At 44.7% G+C, this 19,036-nt stretch overlaps 1 protein-coding gene across 1 annotated transcript in view; it reads left to right on the top strand.

Moving 5' to 3' along the window:
• The first annotated feature begins 252 nt into the window (after positions 1–252).
• The window catches only part of EXTL3 (exostosin like glycosyltransferase 3), a 144,071-nt gene continuing 125,287 nt past the window's right edge, over positions 253–19,036 (top strand). The window contains exon 1 of the mRNA XM_061426805.1: positions 253–378. The gene's annotated coding sequence lies outside the window, so the exon portion shown is untranslated. The remainder of the gene's footprint in view (positions 379–19,036) is intronic.

Genomic DNA, 19,036 nt, shown 5'->3' with positions numbered 1-19,036 from the left:
GCTCCCTGTGGTCCCCCTGAGCGCCCGGCGCCTCCCCTGCCTCCGCCGGTTCCCGCACACGGTCCTCGCCGGCCCTGGGTTAGTTCTCGGACGCGCCCGCCAGGGGTCAGCGCAGGCTCGGCGGCGGGCTCCGGCTTCCCACAATGCACCGGGCGCTGGGGTCTGGAGGTGACCGAGCTGCGGCTGCGGCGGCCGAGCCCCGAGGGTTTGCAGGCGGCCTAGGGGCGGGGCGTCAAGGGGGCGGGGCACTATAGGGCGGGGCCAGAGCCGCAGCTGTGGCCTCGGTCGCCCGCAGCTGAGCCTTTCCTGCCGGCAGCGCCCGGCTCCGGTCGCTTGCTTCCCGGCCTCAGAGACCTGTCCACCTGGCGCTGTAGCAAGGTAGTGGGGGGCTCTTCCGGGCCATCATATTTTTTCTTGGTGGTGGGGTGGGCTGTGAAATCTTAGCTGTTGCCAACCGGAGAAGCCCTAACGTTGCTAAAATTTAGGGATGGAGCAACCAGTTTCGCTCCGAATAATTTAAAACTCTTGTTTCTGTCCCATTCTCCCGGTGCCCTCCAGTCTCCGCTGGGCTTTGGGAAGCCTGATTTGGGGTGCCCGTGCCAGGGTAATTTCAAACCCTAGGTTCATCTCTCATGCCTTATGTAGGGATGCTAACTAGCGGGTGGGGTTAGAATGCGTGAGAACTTTTATGGGTGTAGGCTGGTTTCTTCAGATGTGTGCCTGTGTAAAAACTCCTGAAAAATTAGATGTACTTGGTGTGAGTAGGGATCCTGAGTCCTCGCTGTTTCAGGGAGTTAGAGGCGTCTGTCTCGTGCCCGCCTCCGCCACCACGTAGCCACCAGGAGGTAGCAATACTGGGATCTAAGCCAGTGGGGGCCCTCAAATTCTACACCCCAGGACACTGCTTCCTAACGGTCCGTGCCGCCGCACCCCGGAGCTCCTCAGCACAGCTGACCCTCCTTTGGAGATACAAGCTTTTCAAAAAAGTAAAGTTTGGCAGACACAAAGCGCTGGAATATGCGGGCACCTGGGACAGCTTAAGCTTGTTGGAGGTCTGTCGTCCTCAGCCTGTTTCTTGGTCACACTGCATGGCTCAACCCAGTCGGTCTACTTTCTGTTACCCCAGTGCTCCCCTTGGTAAAAATGCCGATCTGAAGTAATCCCAGTGAAAAACCTGCAAGTCTAAAGTGACTCCACCTTTCCCCACTTCTGAAGGCTTAGAAAAGCTCTTTAGTGCCCTGATTCTTAACTTCAGTGCAAAATCATAGTTTTAAAGGTTTATTTTTCTTTAAAACCCTCACCCAGTAAATATCAACTGGTTGATTTTACTTGTGAAATCCAAGCAGTTTCATTTATTGGTTAGTAATAAAGATCGTAACTAGGAAAACTTATCAAAATGAGAAATTCATTCAGATGACCTTAATTAACCAAGTAGCTGATAACAAAAGGCAGATGGGAAATCAAGTAAGCTTGGGTCTAAAACATTTCTGCCTCTGAGAAGTTTGGAAAGATAAACTTTCCTTCTAAAAGTAGAAGGAACACAGATTCCCCCACCCCTTTTTTTAGACTAGACAGACCTCTTAATTTGAGATAATCAAAAATAAGAAAGCTCTTTCAAAGTGCTAGCACCTCACCTGTGTCCACCCAAGGAAAGAAGTTAAGTCTAGGAGTTGTTAGGATTCTAAATCTTTAAGTAGAAGTTCTTAATGATCCTTAACACCATGTCTGGGTACGTTCCTCCAGAAGTGTCAGTTCTCCATCAAATATAAAATTATAAATTTCTCATTATGTATAATATTTTCTATTTGGAAAATATTTTCCATATCTAACGTTAACATTTACTTAAAAGCATTGTGCATTTGTGAGTAAAATGGTACAAATCTTTAAAAGGTTAAAAGCAAGGGAAAAAATAGTCTTAGCTAGACTACATCAGTGATTCTCACCCTGAGGTCCTCAGTTAGTGGCAATAAACCCTAGACATAAAAATCAAAACCTGGGGAAACTTCCCTGGTGGTCCAGTGGTTAAGAATCTACCTTGCAATGTAGGGGAGGCAAGTTTGATCATTGGGGGAGCTAAGATCCTACATGCCTTGCAACAACTAAGCCTGAGCATCACAGCTACTGAACTTACTCGATGCAGCCAAATAAATAAATTTTAAAAATTCAACAATAAAATCAAGTCATTAATAATTAATTAATAATTGCCAACACCTATAAGAACTAGACTGCACCATTTGAAGCTTAAAAGGAGCTGATTAATGGTGGCTCAGGTGGTAAAGCATCCCGCTACAGTGGAGGAGAGACAGGTTCAATCCCTGGGTTGGAAAGATCCCCTGGAGAAGGAAATGGCAACCCACTCCAGTATTCTTGCCTGGGAAATCCCATGGACATAAGGATCCTGGAGGGCTATAGTCCATTGGGTTGCAGACTTAATAACCTCAGATATGCAGATGACACCATCCTTATGGCAGAAAGCAAAGAAGAACTAAAGATGATGAAAGTGAAAGAGGAGAGTGAAAAAGTTGGCTTAAAGCTCAACATTCAGAAAACTAAGATCGTGGCAAATAGATGGGGAAACAGTGGGAGACTTTATTTTTGGGGGCTCCAAAATCACTGCAGATGGTGTCTGCAGCCATGAAATTAAAAGACACTTACTCCTTGGAAGGAAAGTTATGACCAAGAATATTAGACAGCATATTAAAAAGCAGAGACGTTACTTTGCCAACAAAGGTCCATCTAGTCAAGGCTATGGTTTTTCCAGTGGTCATGTATGGATGTGAGAGTTGGACTATAAAGAAAGCTGAGTGCCAAAGAATTGATGCTTTTGAACTGTGGTGCTGGAGAAGACTCTTGAGAGTCCCTTGGAGTGCAAGGAGATCCAACCAGTCCATCCTAAAGGAAATCAGTCCTGAATATTTATTGGAAGGACTGATGTTGAAGCTGGAAACTCCAATACTTTGGCTACCTCATGTGAAGAACTGACTCACTTGAAAAAACCCTGGTCCTGGGAAAGATTGAGGGCAGGAAGAGAAGGGGACGACAGAGGATGAGATGGTTGGATGGTATCACCAACTCAATGGACATGAGTTTGAGTAGGCTCCGCGAGTTGGTGATAGACAAGGAGGCCTGGTGTGCTGCATCCATGGGGTCGAAAAGAGTCAGACACGACTGAGCGACTGAGCTGAACTAAATGCCAGTTCTTTGTTTTCATGCACTGATGAGAAATAGCTTTGGGATGACTTCTTATCAGGCGGTCGTGTCATCATGACTACAAATGTAGAGATCAGAATATTTCTCAGATTCTAGGAAAAGGAAAGCATCTCTCAGAACTGTGCAGACTCAAGGAACTCAAAAGTACCTTGAAAGTACCCTTTGGTTTCCATCCTTCGTGGTGCCAATTTTTAAAAAATGCCCCATTTCATAGTAATACTAATTATTCTCTAATAGTCCTGTAGTATGAGACTACAGAAGCAGTTATTCTGATTAACTCAAGAGTTAATCCTGTGTGAACTATTTCAACTTTCTTACAATAAAAACGCCACCCTGTTTTTATAGTCATCTATTTGTTCAGTAAACAGCCTGGCACTGTGCTAAGACCGGAAGTACAGAAATGAGTCTTCTAAACCCCTGACTTTGAGGAGCTGATATAGTTGGGGAAATCAACAGATGGTTATAATGAAGCATGTGCTTGGCATGGTGATAGATCTCTGCTCCTGGTGCCGTGGGCCTCGAATCTAATCTAGTGGAGCCAGAAAAGTTCTGGAAATGTCAGAAACTAGTAATTAAAGGATGACTGGCTTTAGCTAGGATTGGAGGGAGGGTGCTCTAGGTGGAGGGGACAAGCATTAAGAAGACCATGGGGGTGGGACTTCCCTGGTATTCCAGTAGCTAAGACGTAGTGCTCCCAGTGCAGGGGACTAGGGTTTGATGGCTGGTCAGGGAACTAGATCCCCCATGCCACGACTAAGAGTTTGCATGTCCCAGCTAAAAATACCACGAGCCGCAACTGAGGCCTGGTGCAGCCAGATGAATTCGGGGTAAAGTGGCAAGATCGGAGAAATAGACTGAAGAAAGAAAGGCCTGGTGAGGGTGAAGGGTAAAAACCTAAGTGGGAGGGGCAGGCGCCTGTCTGCTTTAGAGAGTTCACTCTGAATCTGTAGTGGAGGAGGGACTCAAGAGGCCAGGGGGCAGGAAGCTGTAGCAAAAGAAAGAAATGAGGAGAGCTTAGCATCTGCAGAATGCATGGCCCTTTCCAGCTCTGTCATCTGTTACTTTGGTTTTCACAACCACCCTTTGCAGTCAGTAAGGTGAGATTCACATCTTCATTTTCTTTTCTTTCTTCTTATTTTAAAAAAATATTTATTTGGCCATATGAACTCTTAGTTGCAGCATGCGAATTCTTAGTTGAGGCATGTGGGATCTAGTTCCCTGACCAGGGACTGAACCCAGGCCCTCTGCATTGTGAGCACAGAGTCTTAGCCACTGTAACCACCAGGGAAGTCCCTACATCTTCATTTTCTAAATTCTTACCTCACTGCTTTGTGCCTCATCCCTGACCCTTATAAAAAACCTGTAAATTAAGTATTATTGACCCACTTACTGACCCACAGTGTCCACTTTATAGAAATGGATACTGAGGCAGGGTCAGGCTCAGACCTAGGTCTAATGTAGAAAGCAGTACTTATTCCAAACAGCAGGTGGGTCCTTCTCCTCTAGAGAATGAGGCAAGACAACCTTCTGGGCAGATCTGCACCCAGGCAACATCTGTACCTGGGCAACATCTTTCAGCTTGGCAGAAGGGCTGCCGTGCCAGCTCCTTAAGCACTTCCATCTCTGCATTTAAAAGTCCCTTTGAACAAAACAGTGTTGTGGTTCATCAAAACAATAAATGTAGAATTACCATGTGATCCAGCAATTCCACTTCTGGGCATACACCCAAAAGAAGTGAATGCAGGGACTCGGGTACTTGTACACTTGTGTTCATGGCAGCGTTATTCACCATAGTCAAAAGGTGGAAATGACTCAGGTGTCCATTGATAGAAGAATGGGTAAACAAAATGTGGTCTGTACCTACAGTGGAGCATTATTCAGACTTACAAGGAAGGAAATTCTGACACAGGCTACAACATGGATTAACTTTGAGGACATCATGTTCAGTGCATTAAGCCAGTCACAAAAGGGAGAATAGTGTGTGATGCTACTTAGACAGTCAGGCTCACAGAGACAGAAAGTGGAATGGTGGTTGCCAGGACAAGCGGAGTAGGGATAGAAAGTTGCTGTTTAATGGGTAGAGAGTTTCAGTTTGGGAAGGTGTAAACAGTTGTGGCGATGGATGGTGGTATGGCTGCACGGCAATGTGAATGTACTTAATGACTCTGAACCGTCCATTTAAAAAAGGATACAATGGTCAATTGTACGTGTATTTTGCAAAAAAATTAAAAAGTCTCATTGAGCAAGTGACTTGCCCAGAGTCACTGAACAAAGCTAAAACATGGCCTCTGCCAGATAGTCATGCCTGGTCATTATAAGGAAGCTCTCTGGGCAAGCAGAGGTGTGATCTCACTTTCTTTTTAAGCAGAAAGAGAAACCAAGTTTTGCATTGTTATCACATTTACTGCAGCAAATTCATAGGACTCCAATCCTTGAAGAAATCTGGGTGCTTAGAACGTGGGGTTTGCTTGCTGGCTTTGTCTAGGTATCAAGGTGGGAAGGCGGTGATAAATGGAGTTTGTTGATTCATTCATTCATTCGATATTGAATATTTGAGAGCTTTCGTTGTGTCAAAATCCGTCTCCAGTTTCCAATGTTTCTGTCTAGCAATCAGCATCTGCCAGCTCTGTTCTCGGTGCTCTGCCAGTTTCCCTTGGACATAAAGTCCTAAGTTACATAAACCTTCATTGATTCCTGGAAAGGTCAATAGGGAAACAGGTAGAGCTGGAGGGGAGGTGATTTGAGGTGAAGTGGGAGGTGCCAGATGCCTAAGAGAGTTGCGATTCCAGTGAAGAAGCCGCCCAGCCCTAGATGAGTCTCCTGGGGTGTGTCCAGGGGCTGCAGATGCAGAAGCAGTGGGTCCGGCTCATGGACCTCACCCCTGGCATAGGCCAAGTGTGGGCATTGCCTGTGTATTGTTGGTTTACAGTGTTGTGCTAATTTCTGCTATACAGCAAGGTGACTCAGTTACACACAGTCGTGTCCAACTCTTTGTGACCCCATGGACTGTAGCCCACCAGGCTCCTCTGTCCAAGGGATTTCCCAGGCAAGAATACTGGAGGGGGTTGCCATTTCCTTCTCCAGGGGATCTTCCTGACCCAAGGATCGAGCCCAGGTCTCCTGACATTGGCAGGTCAGGTGGATTCTTTGCCATCTGACACAGGGGAAGCCCATACATTCTTTTTTTTAATACTCTTTTCCATTATGGTTTACCCCAGGAGATTGGATATAGTTTCCTGTGCTATATAGTAGGAGCTTTTTGTCTATCATTCTAAATGTAATAGTTTGCATCTACTAACCCCACACTCCTAGTTCCTCCTTCTCCCTCCCCGGACCCTTGGCAGCCACGAGTCTGTTCTCCGTGTGTGTGAGTCTGTTTCTGTTTGGCAGCTAGGTTTGTTTGTGTCATATTTTCGATTCCACATATAAGTGATATCATATGGTATTTGTCTTTTTCTTTCTGACTGACTTCACTTAATATGATCATCTCTAGGTCCATCTGTGTTGTTGCAAATGGCATCATCTTGTTCTTTTTTTATGGCTGAGTAGTGCTCCGTTGTATCTGTATACTACATTTTCTTTATCCATTCATCTGTTGATGGACATTTAGCTTGTTTCCGTGTCTTGGCTATTGTGAATAGCACTGCTGTGAACACTGGGGTACATGTCTCTTTTTGAATTACAGTTTTATCTGGGTGTATGCCCAGGAGTGAGGTTGCTGGATCTATATGGTTATTATATTTTTAGTTTTCTGAGGAACCTCCATCCTGTTTTCCATAGTGATTGCACCAACTTACTTTCTCACCGACAGTGTAAGAGGATTTCCTTTTCTCCACACCCTCTCCTGCATTTGTTATTTGTAGGCTTTTTAATGATGGCCATTCTGCCCAGGGTGAGGTAGTACCTCACTGTAGTTCTGATTTTCACTTCTTTGTTAGTGATGCTGAGCATCTTTTCATGTGCCTATTGTGTGCTAAGTCGCGTCAGTAGTGTCTGACTCTTTGCAACCCTATGGACTATAAAGCCTACCGGGTTCCTCTGTCCGTGGGATTCTCCAGGCAAGAATACTGGAGTGGATCAACATGCCCTCCTCCAGGAGATCTTCCGACCCTGGGATCGAACCTGCCTCTCTCACGTTTCCTGCACTGGGAGGCGGGTTAGCGCCACCTGGGAAGCCCGTTGGTCATCTATGTTTCTTCTTTGGAGAAATGTCTGTTAAGGTCTTCTGCTCATTTCTGGTGGATGGTTTGTCTTCTTGGTTGAGTTCTATGAACTCTTTGTATACTTTGGAAATTAAGCCCTTGTCAGTCATGTTATTTAGAAATATTTTCTCTTGTTCTATAGGTTCTCTTTTCTTTTATGGTTTTCTTTGCTGTGCAGAAGCTTGTAAATTTGATTAGGTCCCATTTGTTTATCTTTGCTTTTATTACTATTGCCTTGGCCTTGGGAGACTGACCTGAGAAAACAGTGGTACAATTTTTGTTAGAGAATGTTTTGCCTGTGCTCTCTTTTAGAAGTTTTATAGTATCGTGTCTTATGTTGAAGTCTTCAAGCCATTTTGAGTTTGTTCTTTGTATGGTTTGAGGGTGTGTTCTAACGTCACTGGCTTATATACAGATGTCCAGTTTTCCAACACACTTGCTGAAGAGACTTTTTCCCATTTTATATTCTTGCCTCCTTTGTGGAAGATTAATTGCCTGTAGGTGTGTGAGCTTATTTCTGGGTTCTCTATTCTGTTCCATTGATCTGTATGTCTGTTTTTTTTTTTTTAACCAGTTCCATACTGTTTTGATTACTGTAGCTTTGTACTATTGTCTGAAGTCTGGGAGAGTTATGCCTCTTGCTTTGTTTATTTGTCAGGATTTGCTTAGGTGGTTCTGGGTCTTTTATAGTACCATGTAAATTTAGATTATTTGCTTTAGTTCTGTGAAAAATATCATGGGTAATTTGATAGAAATCACATTAAATCTCTAAATTGCTTTGAGCAGCATTGCCATTTTAACAATACTAATCCTTCCAGCCCAAGAGCATCATATATCTTTCCATTTCTTTGAATCCTCTTTGATTTCTTTTATTAATGTTTTCAAGTTCTCAGTGTACATGTCTTTCACCTCCTTGGTCAGGTTTACTCCTGGGTATTTTATTTTGGTGAGAGTTTAAAAGGTCTTGCTTTTTTTACATTCCCTTTCTGATATTTCATTGTTAGTATAAAGAAATGCAACTGATTCCTGAATGTTATTCTTGTGTCCTGCTACTTAGTCTAATTCATTTATTAACTCTAGTAGTTTTATGTGGAGTCTTTAGGGTTTTCTCTATATAGTGTGGTGCTGCCTGGAGTTTTAACGTCTGCATGGAGGATTAGAGTGATGCCCATAGCAGAAATCCCAAAAAAGTAGATCAAAAAAGCAATACATGGAGACAGGCAGGGGTACAAAAAGAGAGAGTGATGTGGAAGACAGTGCAATCTGGAAAAAGGCCCAAGCTTTATGGACTGACATCCTCATTTTGTGCCCCAAAGGATAAAGCCTGGTTGGCTATTCATAACCATGTGCATAAATGTGACTAGAGCCTATTAAACAATCCAGAGCATTTGGATCTATCTGCTTCCAGGAGATTTGAGGTTTGAATACAAGGTAAAGCATAACTTTATTTATTTGTTAGAGGTATTTTTATTTTATTTTGTCTATTTTTTTCTGTTTGAGGGCTCTCTCTGGTTTCGGAGAGCGGGGCTACTCTCTAGTTATGGTGCTTGGGTTTCTCATGCTGCTCAGTGCAGCCTCAGGGCACGTGGGCTTCAGTAGCTGCGGCTTGCAGGGTTTAGAGCTCAGGCTCAGTAGCTGTGGTGCACTGGCTTAATTGTCCTGAGGCATGTGGGAGCTTCCCAGATCAGGGATCAAACTGGTGTCCCCTGCATTCCAAAGCACATTCTTAACCACTGGCCCACCAGGTTAGCCCAAAGCATAACTTTAAAAATAAGGCTCTGGGATAGTTTAGTGAAACAAGCACTAGATTTGTAATGATGAGGGGAGGAAGGGCACATCAGAAGAGGCAGGGAGCCTGGCCTGTAGGAGACACACTGTCCATCAGAGCCTTTTTTCAAAATATAAAATGAAAATGGTCCTTGCAGCAGGGTGGAAGTTGGTCCTACTGGGCATCTGAGATGAGATACTTTGGCACAGTGTTTGGTTTTACGTTTCTTGGAAGTCATGATGTAAAGGAAACAGGTATGGTTACATCATTTGATTATTCTGGCAAGATAAAGTATACAGATTCCACTCTAGAGGAGAGCTTTTTTTCCCTGGAACTAAACTCGGGGAAGGATTTACCTCATGGGTTCCCTGAAATACAGTCTCGAAGCTGTGGACAATATCTTCAATAATGTTTTGTGGTTAGCTCTGAAGGTGTCATGCAGATGAATGGATTTTACTTTTGGTAGAAACCATCTGGAGTCAGCACTGAGCATGAAAAGTATTTTTCTGTTATGATGCTGTAGCGGTGGGATTCCCGGACAGTCACTTTCAGGAAATTCCCTAAGGATGAGTCATCAGAGGGACCTGGAGAAGAGGGGGCTGAATTGGACACCTGAGCAGGAAAAGATCTAATTGTCCTTTGAGCTTGGTCATTTGTACTGTTCTCACAAGGTAGAGGATCTCTCGGCAGGAAACCAGAGCTAAGTGGTCCAACAGGCATTTAAGCTTTGAAGGAAGAATAGAATGAGTCCTGTGCCAATCTTGACACAAGATGGCAGACTCTGGGGATCGTCATTCCTGCTTCTGGTCAACTACCAAGCCCTCAAACACTAAACAGGAGGTTGTGCTGTGGTGCAAAGGGCATGGTCCTTGAAGTCAGATAAAGCTGCTTTAAATCCTAGCTCTGCTGCTTGCTGGCTATGTGATTTCACCAACTCCTTAATTTTTCTGCTCTTCAATGGGATATTAATATCTGCCTTGTATGAGTCATTTTACTGATCAGAGATAAGATATATAAACAGTCATAAACAACGATAATGCTGCTGCTGCTGCTAAGTCACTTCAGTTGTGTCCGACTCTGTGCGACCCCATAGATGGCAGCTCACCAGGCTCCCCCGTCCCTGGGATTCTCCAGGCAAGAACACTGGAGTGGGTTGCCATTTTCCTTCTCCAATGCATGAAAGTGAAAAGTGAAAAGTGAAAGTGAAGTCGCTCAGTTGTGTCCGACTCTTAGCTACCCCTGCAGCCTACCAGGCTCCTCCGTCCACGGGATTTTCCAGGCAAGAGTACTAGAGTGGGTTGCCACTGAAGCAACGATAATAGTAGTAAGCAATTTTGTCAGTTATTATTATGTTTATTATCAAGATATCCGATGTCATGTTTATTCCAACTTAAAAATCCATAGTATCATTCAGGTTTTTCCAATTTATTCAAATAATGACTGCCACTCCCCTCCCCCCTTTTAAAAAAACTATGTATTTCTTCAGGGCCCTCGAGCACGTCTCTAGTTGTACCGTGTGGGTTCAGTAGTTGTGGTGTGTGGGATCTCAGTTCCCCAAGCAGGGATCAAACCCACGTCCCCTGCGTTATGGGGCAAATCCCTAAGCCTGGATCACCAGGGAGGTACATCCCAAACTTCCGGCAGAGGAGCCTCTTGTCTGTCAGGTCAGGTGCTCAGTCGTGTCTGACTCTTTGAGACCCCATGGACTGCAGCGCGCCAGGCTTCCCTGTCCATCACCAACTCCCAGAGCTTGCTCAAATTCGTGTCCATCGAGTCGGTGATGCCATCCAACCATCTCACCTCTGTCGTCCCCTTCTCCTCCCGCCCTCAATCTTCCCCAGCATCAGGGTCTTTTCTGGTGAGTCAGTTCTTCACATCAGCTGGCCAAAGTAGTGGAGTTTCAGTTTCAGCATCAGGCCTTCCAATGAATATTCATTCAGGACTGATTTCCTTTAGGATGGACTGGTTTGCTCTGCTTGCAGTCCAAGGGACTCTGAAGAGTCTTCTCCAATACCACAGTTCAAAAGCATCAATTCTTTGGTGCTCAGCTTTCTTTATGGTCCAAATCTCACATCCATACATGACTACTAGAAAAATCATAGCTTTGACTAGATGGACCTTTGTTGGCAAAGTAATGTCTCTGCTTTTTAATATGCTGCCTAGGTTTATCATAGCTTTTCTTCCAAGGAGTGTCTTTTAATTTCATGGCTGCAGTCACCATCTGCAGTGATTTTGGAGCCCAAGAAAATAAAGTTTGTCACTATTTTCATTGTTTCCCCATCTGTTTACCATGAAATGATGGGACCAGATCCCATGATCTTCATTTTTTCAATGTTGAGTTTTAAGCCAGCTTTTTCATTTTCCTCATTAAGAGGCTCTTCAGTTCCTCTTCACTTCCTGCCATAAGGGTGGTGTCATCTGCATGTCTGAGGTTATTGATATTTCTCCCAGCAATCTTGATTCTAGCTTGTGCTTCATCCAGGCCGGCATTTCGAATGATGTATTCTGCATATAAGTTAAATAAGCAGGGTGACAGTATACAGCCTTGACATACTCCTTTCCTGATTTGGAACCAGTTTGTTGTTCCATGTCCAATTCTAACTGTTGCTTCTTGACCTGCATACAGATTTCTCAGGAGGCAGGTCAGGTGGTCTGGTATTCCCATCTCTTGGAAAATTTTCCATAGTTTGTTGTGATCCACACAATCAAAGGCTTTGGCATAGTCAATAAAGCAGAAATAGATGTTTTTCTGGAACTCTCTTGCTTTTTCTATGATCCAACGGATGTTGGTAATTTGATCTCTGCTTCCTCTGCCTTTTCTAAATCCAGCTTAAACATCTGAAAGTTCTCAATTCATGTACTGTTGTAGCCTGGCTTGGAGAATTTTGAGCATTACTTTCCTGGTGTGTGAGATGAGTGCAATTGTGTGGTAGTTTGAACATTCTTTGGCATTTCCTTTCTTTGTGATTGGAATGAAAGCTGACCTTTTCCAGTCCTGTGGCCACTGCTGAGTTTTCCAAATTTGATGGCATATTGAGTGTAGCACTTTCACAGCATCATCTTTTAGGCTTTGAAATAGCTCAGCTGGAATTCTGTCACCTCCACTAGCTTTGTTCGTAGTGATGCTTCCTAAGGCCCACTTGACTTCACACCCCAGGATGTCTGGCTCTAGGTGAGTGATCACACCATCGTGGTTATCTGCGTCATTAAGATCTTTTTTGTATAGTTCTTCTGTATATTCTTGCTACCTCTTCTTAATATCTTCTGCTTCTGTTACGTCCATACCTTTTTTTTTTTAATTTAAATTTATTTATTTTAATTGGAGGCTAATTACTTTACAATATTGTATTGGTTTTGCCATACATCAACATGAATCCGCCACGGGTGTACACATGTTCCCCATCCTGAACCCCCCTCCCACCTCCATACCATTTCTGTTCTTTATTGTGCCCATCTTTGCATGAAATGTTCCCTTGGTATCTAATTTTCTTGAACAGATCTCTAGTCTTTCCCATTCTATTGTTTTCCTCCATTTCTTTGCATTGATCACTGAGGAAGTCTTTCTTATCTCTCCTTGCTGTTCTCTGGAACTCTGCATTCAAACGAGTATATCTTTCCTTTTATCCTTTGCCTGTGAGATTAGATTAGATTAGATTTGATTAACTCTTGTCTATAGTAACTGACAATACTGATGTTTACCTCTTTTTTTTTTAAGTTTCCTCTTTTTTTAAAAAAAAATTCTTTTTGGCTGTGCAGGGTCTTCATTGCTATGCAGGCTTTTTCTAGTTGCAGAGAGTGGGGGCTACTCTCTAGCTGAAACGGCTTCTTATTGTGGGGGCTTCTCTTGCTGCAGGAGTACCAGCTCTAGAGCACAGGCTCCGTAGTTGTGGCGCACGGGCTTAGTTTCTCCGCAGCATGTGGAGTCTTCCTGGATTCCCTGAGCCACCAGGGAAGCGCTCATGTTTACCTCTGAACAGGCATTATGCTGAGTGCTCTACAGACATTATTTTATTTATTCTTCACAGCAACTCTCTGCAGTACGTATCACCTGTCACCTGTAGGTGCTCAACGAACGTTGTCCACTAGTATTACTGGTATCAGTTTTAATAATAAACTGATGACATAAAAGAGAAGAGGACATCTTTGCCATGGGAATCGGTGCCTTTAATACACAGGGCAAATCTGGCCCATCGCCTGCTTTTGTACAGTTGGTGGGCTAAGCATGGGTTTTACATACTTAAAGGGTTGAAAACAAATTAAAATAAGAATACTATTTCATGGTAAGGACTTCCCTCGTGGCCCAGTGGTTACAACTTTGCCTCCAGTGCGCGGGGTGCAGGTTCTATCCCTGGGTGGGGCGCTAAGATCCCACTTCCCTTGTGGCCAAAAAACCAAAAAAAAAAAAAAAAGTAAAACAGAAGCAAGATTGTAGCAAATTACAATTAAGACTTTAAAAATGGTCCACATCTAAAAATCTACATCTAAAGTCCACATCTTTAAAAATAAATAAATAAACGAGAGCTTCCCTGGTGGCTGGTAAAGAATCCGCCTGCCAGTGCAGGAGACAGATTTGATCCCTGGTCCGGGAAGATCCCACATGCCTCGGGGCAGCTAAGCCTGTGCACCCCAAGTGCAGAGCCTGGGCACTAGAGCCAGCGCTCTGCAACAAGAGAAGCTTGCGCACCGCGACGAAGAGTAGCCCCCACTCACCGCAACTAGAGAAAAGCCCCTGCAGCAACAAAGACCCAGCACAGCCAAAAATAATTGCATATGAATACATAAATGAATGATTTTTTTTAAAGAATAATATTTCATGAGAAAATTATATGAAAGTCAAATTTCAGTGTCCGTAAATGAAGTTTTATTGGAACACAGCCAGGCCCTTTGGTTTACACATTGTCTACATCCGCTTTGCTGCTGGAGCATCAGAATCAAGGACCTGTGACCCAACCAAAGCTGAAACTATTTACCCTGTGGCCCTTTACAGGAAGGGCCCTTTTCTGACCCCTGATTTAGAGGAAGACCTCCAGAGGCAGTTTTGGTGGAGAAGCTCACTCAACCTCAGTATAAGCCAGACTGCCCGGGGTGAACATTAAGAAGGGGAATCTAGGATCAAAACTCCCATTGGCCTCATATTTGTACAGGGGACAAAGGGACTACTGTTCTGTTCCCCTGCCAGCGTGGACGGGTGGAGGAGGGAAAAGAGGGCTTGGGTCAAGCCTTCTGTATACAAGTTCTAATCAGGAGCTGGAACTTTGTGAAGGAGCTAAGAAATCTGGGATCTGTGAGCTGTTCATTTTTATGCTTTTTGCAGTTTGCTTTTTGTTTTGTATTTGTTTACTTTTCCCTTTGTGCTTAGGGAAAATTCTTTTTCAACAATTCTAATCTTATCTAATCTAAGCCAAGGGAAAAAATGATTGATTCACACCTGGGCTGGGATAAAGTTCAAACTTCTTAACTGCTCTTAAAACCAGCCCAGACGCTGGTCCCTTCTCACTTGCGCAGGCTCATCTTCTGACCTCTCCCCACACCCTGTGTTCCATAATGCAGCCCACAGTCCCAGAAGTAAGCCTGTTCCTTGTCTCATTTTTTTCTTTTTTTTTTTTTTTTAATGTTCTGCTATTCCCTCTGCTTCCCACTCTTCCACACCTTCCCTGACTGGAGAAATCCTCATCCTTCGAGACTCCACTGAAACGTCACCTCCTCCAGGAAGCCTTCCTGGCTCTGCCCATCCTGGAAGAGATGACAACATCCACCTTTTGGCCTCCTTTGCCTCCTGTCACAGCACCTGTCACTCTATATTGGCATTGTTCCCGAGTCTGTGCCTCCTTCAAGGTTAGGAATGATGTGATATTAGTTTGTCACCTTGCTTCCAGCACGTGGTAACCTAGACGTGTGAAAGCTGAGGAGAGTCAGAGTGCTCTGAAGGGCCAGGAGGTAAGAACTTTCCAGCTTAAGAACCTGGAAATGTTAGGTCAGAAATGGGGTAGATAGGGACTTCCCTGGTGGTCCAGTGGTTAAGAAGCTCTCTTGCATTGCAGGGGGTACAGGTTCAATCCCTGGTCAGGGAACTAAGATCCTACCTCCCACAGGGCAACTAAGCCTGCATGCCATAACTAAGGAGTCTGCGTGCTACAACGAGAGATCCCACATGCCACAACGAAGATCCAATGAAGCCGAATAAATAAACAAATACTTAAAAAAAATAAGAAAAACAAATGTGGCAGAAATGAAAGCCAGGCAAGGAAGGCCTTAGAGTGCAAAGTGCTGCCTGTTTTTTTTTGTTTGTTTGTTTGTTTTTTCTTTGTAACGAATATTGAATAATTTAGTAGGAAATCACCTCAGCTCTGAAAGACCAAAAAACCAAAACACTATTCAGAGTGTTTACATCATACCTCTCTGAAGACAGAGGTAATTGTGATTCAGAAAAGACATTTCAGGAGGGCCTGAGACAAATATGGTCCAAAAACTTTGTTGAGATGAAACTAAATATAAGGATAAAAGTTGAAACTATAAATGACTAATGTGATTCGTAGAGGAGGCCTTCAAATACAGTTATCTCTCACATGAGCTCTTAGCATTCTCAACTGAAACTTTTGTCTTGATACTGGAAAGGACCTTATCTAGTGGCCTCTTGGTATTTGGTATTTATTCAACCCAGTGGTTGTATCTGGTCTTAACAGCATTGTTCCGGTCACTTCGATCTCTTAATTAGATGGTCACTGAGATCTCGAGACCTTTATTTTGCAAGCACAGTTTGAGTTTTGTGTTTTAGACCCAGATTCATTATCATATTCCAGCCTGCTGAATCTTATCGGGCACTCCAGATGCTGTCGTGTCATTTTGTGAGAATTGCCTGTGGTTTCTGTCCACCAGATTGGCAGTTAACTCTGCAGAAAACCTGCGGATCCTATCAGCAAACTGAAAAGTTCCTCTTTTAGGTCAGTGATGAAAACTATCCCAGTACACCCTAACGTTTTTTAATGTATGAAAGAGACCGTTTATAAATCAGTTGCCTCAGTATAAGCCAATACTTACTTTCAGATTCTATCCTTTCCTTGATGTACCCGATTTGGGGGAAACCACTCCATTGTTTGGTATTTGTTTGGTTGCCAAGTCGTGTCTGACTTTTTGCGACCCCCATGGACTGCAGCATGCTAGGCTCACCTGGCCTCCACAATCCCCCAGAGTTTGCTCAAACCCCTGTCCATCGAGTCGGTGATGCCATCCAACCATCTCATCCTCTCTCATCCCCTTCTCCTGCCTTTAACCTTTCCCAGCATCAGGGTCTTTTCCAATGAGTCAGCTCTTTGCATCAGGTGGCCATAGTATTGGAGCTTCAGCATCAGTCCTTCCAATGAATACTCAGGGTTGATTACCTTTAGGATTGACTGGTTTTATCTCTTTAGATTCCAAGGGACTCTCAAGAGTCTACTCTAGCACCACAATTTGAAAGCATCAATTCTTCGGCACTCAGCCTTCTTTATGGTCTAAACCTTTATGCTGCTAAGCCCAACTCTCACATCCATACATGACCACTGGAAAAACCATAGCTTTGGCTATGTGGATCTTTGTTGGCAAAGTGATGTCTCTACTTTTTAATACACTGTCTAGGTTTGTGATAGCTTTCCTTCCGAGGAGCAATGATAACTGGTTTCTGTCATCCAGTGTGTCCTCATAGCTTCCAGTCAGTTCTTCTGTGTTTTCCTAGTCTCTCTTTCTCACTAGGGCTTCCCAGGAGGCACTAGTGGTTAAGAACCCTCCTGCCAATGCAAGAGACATAAGAGACGCCGGTTTGATCCCTGGCTTGGGAAGATTCCCTGGAGAAGGAAATGGCAACCTCCTTCAGTATTCTTGCCTGGGAAGTCCCATGGACAGAGGAGCTACAGTGGGCTACAGTCCATGAGGTTGCAAAGAGTTGGACATGACTGAAGTGGCTTAGAATACACACATAATCTCTCTCCTCCACGGCAAAGTTTCAGACGGCCTGCATTCTCCTTAAGCTTCCACTCCTACCCTTCTTCCCACCCGGCCCCTGTTCTCCTCTGTCTCAGCAAAGGATCCTGCTGGCTACTCCGTGGAGAAGATGGAGGCTGTCAGACTGTCATGCCATCTAGTTCCTGCTGCCACACCAGGACGTCTAGTTCATTCCTCCCACATCCTTCTGTCTATTTCCAGTGAAGAGATGCTCTTCCCTTGAATTGAAGCCAACCTCTAAGTCTATGCCTGCGCTCTGGACCTTCTGTCTCCTCCCTCCTCAGGGTCCCCCAGCTGACAGTCCCCCTTCCTGCATCCTCCCTGTTAGCCTTTACACATTCTCCCACAGCATCCATCTGAAAGCATCTCCCTCCCCAACCCTCCCCTTGGCAACTCAACGCCTCGACTTAGAATTATTTCTGCTCTGCTTCCTCACCTCAGCCCCTCACCCCTTCAGTCTGGATTGTACCTCTATCCCTCCACTGATACTGTCCTCACTGACGTCACCAACTCCTGCCTTGCAGCTAAACCCAATGTGGATGTCTAGGTCCGTGTTGGCCTTACCTCTCTGGAGCATTCAGCTTTACCAACCACGTGCTTCTCTGAGAACTTCTCTTCTGCCCGATTTCCCGGGCTCCTCCTTTCCTCTCTCTTTCTCCCTGGACTCATCTTCCCGTGTTGCTTCTTCAGTGGTGGTTCCACACTGGTCTCTCTACTCCTACTGTCCCCTCTCTTCCCTGAATTCTTTTGGTTTACAAGCCACAGATCCCAACTCAGATTGAACTAAACAACCCACCAAAACACCACCATCACCAAAAAGTCACAAGGAAAATTCAGTGATTCGTGTGTCCGAAACATCCAGTCATAGGTCTGGAGAAGATTCTTTGAGAGTCCCTTGGACAGCAAGGAGATCAAACCAGCCAGCCCTAAAGGAAATCAACCCTGAATATTCCACTGGAACACTGATGCTGAAGCTCCAATACTTTGGCCACCTGATGCAAAGAACTGACTCACTGGAAAAGACACTGATGCTGGGAAAGATTGAGGGCAGGAGGAGAAGGGGACGAGAGAGGATGAGATGGTTGGATGGCATCACCGACTTGATGGACAAGAGTTTGAGCAAACTCAGCGAGTTAGTGATGGACAGAGAAGCCTGGCGTGCTGCAGTTCATGGGGTCGCAAAGAATCGGACAAGACTTAGTGAACAACAACGAGATCTGGGATAGCCGATCCAGAGGCATAAAATAAGAACGTCACGACAGCTTCACCGTCTCTGCCTTAGTTTCGTTTTCCTTTGTATTGGCTCCATTCTCAGGCAGCTTCTTTCTAAAAGATGGCATGACGCCCACCAGCAACTCCTGGCTTATATCCAATCCTCTTAGGAAACACAGTGGAAAATTTTCTACCCAGGTTCTTAAGCTGGGAGTCTAGGAATCATTTCTGACTCCTGTTCCCCCACATCTAAGTCACCAAGTCCTCTTCCACCTTCTTAATCTCTCTCCATCCTCGTTGTTGTTTAGTTACTCAGTCGTGTCCGACTCTTTGCGACCCCATGGACTGTAGCCCGCCAGGCTTCTCTGTCCATGGGATTTCCCGGGCAAGAATACTGGAGTGGGTTGCCAGTTCCTTCTCCATGGGATCTTCCTGACCCAGGGATCAAACCTGCATCTCCTGCATTGGCAGGGGGATTCTTTCTCACTGAGCCTCCTGGGACGCCCCCGTCCTCGCTGCCGGTGTTCTAGTTCCGGGTGCCATTTTTCATTCAGATTCCTGCTGCAGCCTCCCTGTGATTTTCTGCCTTGAGTCTTGTTGCCCTCCAGCCTGTTCTTCACATCACAGCCAGGATAATCTTTTGAAAGGGTTATGTGATGCCCAGCCA

This window comes from Bos javanicus, chromosome 8, assembly GCF_032452875.1.
Source record: "Bos javanicus breed banteng chromosome 8, ARS-OSU_banteng_1.0, whole genome shotgun sequence".
In the NCBI taxonomy this organism is placed as follows: Eukaryota; Metazoa; Chordata; class Mammalia; order Artiodactyla; family Bovidae; genus Bos; species Bos javanicus.
Note: the sequence above shows the minus strand (reverse complement) of the source record. Positions and strands in the feature narration are given on the sequence as shown.